At 40.3% G+C, this 5038-nt stretch overlaps 1 long non-coding RNA gene across 1 annotated transcript; it reads left to right on the forward strand.

The window, feature by feature from the left end:
• Positions 1-338: 338 nt before the first annotated feature.
• LOC119734050 lies at positions 339-1672 on the forward strand. The gene is made up of 3 exons (XR_005272019.1): positions 339-527; positions 955-1066; positions 1551-1672. It is a non-coding gene; the product is annotated as an uncharacterized LOC119734050 (long non-coding RNA).
• Positions 1673-5038: the final 3366 nt, after the last annotated feature.

Consider the following 5038-nt stretch of genomic DNA (forward strand, 5'->3'; position numbering starts at 1 on the left):
ATGTTAACCAATCTCTTTTTAGATTGTGTGTATCAAACAAGTAAGGAAAAGTTTTATGGCCAAGAAGGGGCATAGACACGGATAAGGTAACATATCAAGACCATGCATTATTTAAGATCCTGCTTTCACAATTTTGTGTGAAACTGTCCCAAGAGAATTCATGTTTAACACTGCAACACGGTGAAGTGCACATACTTGGCAACATTTGTGGACATGATTTCCAACGAATGCCTTGCCGTGGTAGGCCTGGCGTTGTACTTTGTGTTGTTTCAAGACATCGTCCAGGCATCCAACAACTGGACCTGCTGCTACTGGAAGACTGAGGTCAGTGTTTTCCTGTTAAACAAGACAATCATGAAATGATGTTTAATGAATTTTCTTTCTACAGAGCAATTTCAGTGAAAGTGACTTCACAAAAGGCCTACTCACCAGCTCCTCTAGCTCATGCCGAAGTGTGAATGCCCTGTTGGCCATGCCTTTGAAGACAGGATCAGCTGTTTGGAGATCTTTCTGAAGAACATATAGGGGTAATTCCTCTTCTATTTGTTCCAGCTCTGCCTGTTTTGTAGCTTTTTCCTCCTTGACCTTTCGTTGTTCGATGTATTGATCCTGTATATGTTGGTCAAAGTTGAGGTCTGAGGGACTGTCACTGGGACTGTCACTTTGGTCTGTGTGATGTACACAGAGAGTGAACAGCTCCACATCAAGTTGATGACAACGCTCCTCCAACATGTCAAACAGCTTCTTAAAAATGCCGAGTGACATGTGGAGAGTTGGTAGCACCACCTGAACGAAAAAATGGATACATGTCTTTAAAATCATGTTATCAATATCAGTAATCATTTTTATTACTAAATATTTTAATACGTGTATCAAGCTCATTCTGTTTAATCAAATGATAGCTCATTTGCATTTAACTGTAAACTTGATGTACTGACATTTTGTTTCATGTAGACTTGACACTTAAAGAGCAACTTACATGGTCAACTGGGATCATCAGAAGTGGATTGGCTATCACGCTGTTGGAGATATCTTTTGCCCTGGATTTTTTGGAGCCATCAGCAAGGTAAGCCTCATAACTATCAATGATAGACTCCAGGGTTCGTGATGGCGATGGTCCTCTATTCATCAGTGGCTCTTTCATTTGGCCTCTTGATGCTGTGCAGTACAGGCAGCAGTGGCGTGCTGTGTGAAAACATGTACAATTGAAACGAGTTTCTCTTTTTCTTTTTTTCTTTTTGAATAAACCTGCAATTGTTTTGATTACTAAGGAGATTTGTTACAAACAAGGGCTACTGAATTTGATCACATTGTAACATGTACTTCAAGCTTAAAATCTGATACTAATTATTACTGATCACGAGATGATAACGTAGCACTATTCTACTCACCATTGCAGCTGCATATCCCATAGAGCTTTGTGAGGAGTTCATAGTCGCCAAATGTAAATAGCCGTATGGATTTTCCCCTTGCATGAAACAAACAAAGTGATTTAAATTGTGTTGATGTCTCAGCTTGAAATTTATTGTATTCTTGTTTTCCCATTTTAGCTGATAGGTGCATTTGCACCATTTTCGTGATTGTATCCGATGCCACTACTATCTACAATTCATTTGACATTCCAAGTTGAGTCATGCAGCTCCTAACTAAATATTTCCGGGAAAAGCAGTTATACATGCATGTTTAAAGGTATGTAAGAGAACCATTTTAAGTTGGCTTTCCAGATTGAAGTTTGTGGCGGTTGCAAATCGAAAAAACTGAAGGGAAAAAAATCAACAGATGTTCACAAAATGGAAAGTCAGTTTTATGCCCTTATGGTACATGCAAGTGTTGAATACCTTACCTCCATGTCATTTTGCCAAGTTGTGTCACTTGCTTCATGATTGGGGGCATCACTTGTTGGAGATTTGCTGTCGAGTCATGTGCTTCAAAACAGGCAAAAACTATGGTGTTCCGTGTTGAGTTGGGGTGGCGTGTGTTTACTATTTGATAGCACATCTTAAAAGATGAACCACCAAAATCCCCGCCTATTTTGACCCATATTTCATTTTCGGGGATGAAGCTGGGCCAAATTAAAGAATGGTGTCTGAAAGAAAATATGACATGGATGTCATTTTCTAGTCACTTTTTTTTCCATATTAACGAGTATTTGCTTCAGCTCAATTAGAAATTGGTAGTTGCCCCTCCCCAACAGTGTGAAAACCTTGTGCAGTTAATATCCCATAGTCTTTAGAGATGGTAAGTCTTGCCCTGCTCCACTGAAATCCCCTCCTCTGCCCCCCTCATCCCTCACCCCCTCCCCACTACTCCTCCTGCCCCTCCCCCTGCTTCTTTGTACAGTTAATATCCCATAGTCAAGAGAGATAGTTAGTCTTGCCCTGCTTCACTGAAATCTCCTCCCCCTCCCCCTCCCCTCCCCTTCCTCACCCTGCTTACCACCTAATCTCCCTCCCCCCCCCCCCGAAAAAAAACTGGGCTTGTTAAACATATACTACTCCCAGTAATCTCACACTATTTGAGACACGGATTAATTCCCTTTTGCACTTAGATAATGATGATAATAGGATCTGCAGTTACCTGTCATGCCTGTCGAGATAGTCGAAGACCATGGAGGAGACATCCTTCACTGTCACACAGGGTACCTCCTTCGTCTCCAGGCCGTTGGAACCACTTGCACTGCTTGATTTGAACAACATTGGAACCATTGTGCCAACGATGTTGTCCTTCAGTAGTGCGGTCTGCTGACTCCTCATTGCTCGCTCGGACGGAATAGACACACCAATAGTCCCTAGGTACCTGTGTGGTTTTTTTGTAGTTTTTTTTTTAGCAAATCGCTGGTTAACATTGTAATGAAAGTCAAATTATTGTTCAGCGAATTTTTTTTTTTTTAGGGGGGGGGGGGGTTCGTCATTGAATTGTGCCCTTCCCAACCTATTTAATTTTTTTACTTTTGATCGCAGTAGTTGTTTTGGGGTTGCACATGTGATCCAATAAACTTCCTTACATACAGTTGCAATGGAAGTGTCTGAAAACGTTTGAAATTTAGATACATACATGTACAATGTTGGGAAGGGCGAAGCCATGTTTTATATATTATGTTGTTAAAGGCACCTACTTTTTCAGTAGCTCAAGCTTCAAAATTTTACTTCAGAAAAACTTCTTGACGTAAATGTTTGCTTTTTAAAATTAATAAGTAAAAATTCTGCCATTGTTCTCATATACCTGCGAAGTTTTCTTAATTGCTCCCATGCAAATTGACATTCTCGCATCATTCCTAGAGATGAGTTTACACTCATAGCCTCCTCACTTGGCGGGGATGCACTGCTGGAACTGTCGGCCTCAGATTTAGAGTGCTTTACTAGTTGCACATATGTAGGCTGATTAAAACAAGTTGTAATAAGGTCAATTGGAAATTATTAGAAATTTGTCCTACAGTTTCTCAGTGCATTAATACTAGTAATTCATAAAAGAAAATAATTGTTTCAAAACTTGAAAAGGGATATAATAATACAATTGCCTTTCATTTTCACTTGCATATTTTGAACAAGTCTTTGTTTTATGAATTACGAATACTAATGAGCACTGTCAGTAAACACATTGGGTGCATATTTTTAGCTCTTTTTTTACCAAGTGTTTATTTCAGACTTTCTACTCCAAAAGTAAGTGTTGCAACAGTTTTGTTATTTTGTAATATATGAAGTATTTTGAATTTGATAAAAAAGAAATTTAGAATTGTGAAGGAATGTAAAGTAGACTTTACAGTATATAAAGATTCCTGTTTGGAGAGGCAATTTTTTCTTCTTCTTGTTTTATGTCAGCAGTGAGAATATTATGTCACCTTCTTCCAAAATACTTAAATTTGATATTTAAAAAAAGGATTTTCAATTGTGAAGGATTGCAAAGATAACTTTCATTAAGATTTGTGTTTTGGAGAAGCAATTAAATTTCTTCTGGTAACATGTCAGCATTAAGAAACTTATGTCACTCATTGTTCTTAATAACTGCTATGGCAAAATCATTTACCCTGCCAGGTGTTTTTAGTCGGGCACTCTGGTTCTGCCTTAGCTTGTGCCGTGTCCATCGGTCAACTGCAGTTTCTATCTCGGGAGGGATGGGTGTACCTTCTTTGTGCTCAGATGCCATGGATTTCAGGAGTCTCGCCGCCATTGTAGCTTGCGAATCACTTGGGGGGTCTGGGTGGGGGAGGGGCTCTGTGCTTGGGTAGCATACGAAAGACTTGGGTCGCGGGCGCTTTTGTGGGCACAAGTGATCTTTCATTTGTGGTAGTTGGCCGATAGTTCCACAAGTCACACAAACTGTGGAAAGCGTAGTCAGTTGAACACGTAGAATTCGCGGGCATGGATTTATCTCATTGATACTTATGACTGTGTTGCAAATGGGACATGGAACAGTGTCACTCCTGCGATACCTAAACCATGCTAACAGGCATTCTGCACAGTAGTGATGTTCACATGCAGTCTGAACTGTGGGTGTTCCCAAAATGCACTGGCAAATAGCACACACAAACAGGGTGGCATCTTTAGAATTGGGAAGAAAGTCAAGGTTGCTTGGAACTGGTTCACTGGGAGATGTTGGGAAGTGCAGATTTAGGGTTGCAGATTTAGCTTGGGTTTGTTCCTGATTCACTTGTCCAAGTCCTTTCCAACTTCGGTTTCTTTTTTTAGGACGCCCCCACGCTGTTGGGTTGTAAATGCATCACAAACTGGGCAGGATCCATTTCGAGAATGTTTGATCCAGTTGGCATACACTACAATATCTCTTGGTCCACTGCGTTCCCCAAATCTCTCATGTCGCAGAAATCTCTCACACCGCCAGCATAGTTTATTTGGGTGAACAAGGGCATCATCCTTCCAGATATTTATTTGGAATGCACTGTCAATTTCTTTAACATAACTTTTGCATTCATACGGGCTGATTTGTGTACTCTTGTCAAAGCCTTTAGTGTTGAGCCTGCCACATATTCTACACAGTTTACTGAGGGCTTCTTGGTGGTGTAAAAAACTCATGCTGCAGTTCC

The sequence above is a fragment of the Patiria miniata genome, unplaced genomic scaffold (assembly GCF_015706575.1).
Source record: "Patiria miniata isolate m_02_andy unplaced genomic scaffold, ASM1570657v1 HiC_scaffold_26, whole genome shotgun sequence".
Lineage (NCBI taxonomy): Eukaryota > Metazoa > Echinodermata > Asteroidea > Valvatida > Asterinidae > Patiria > Patiria miniata.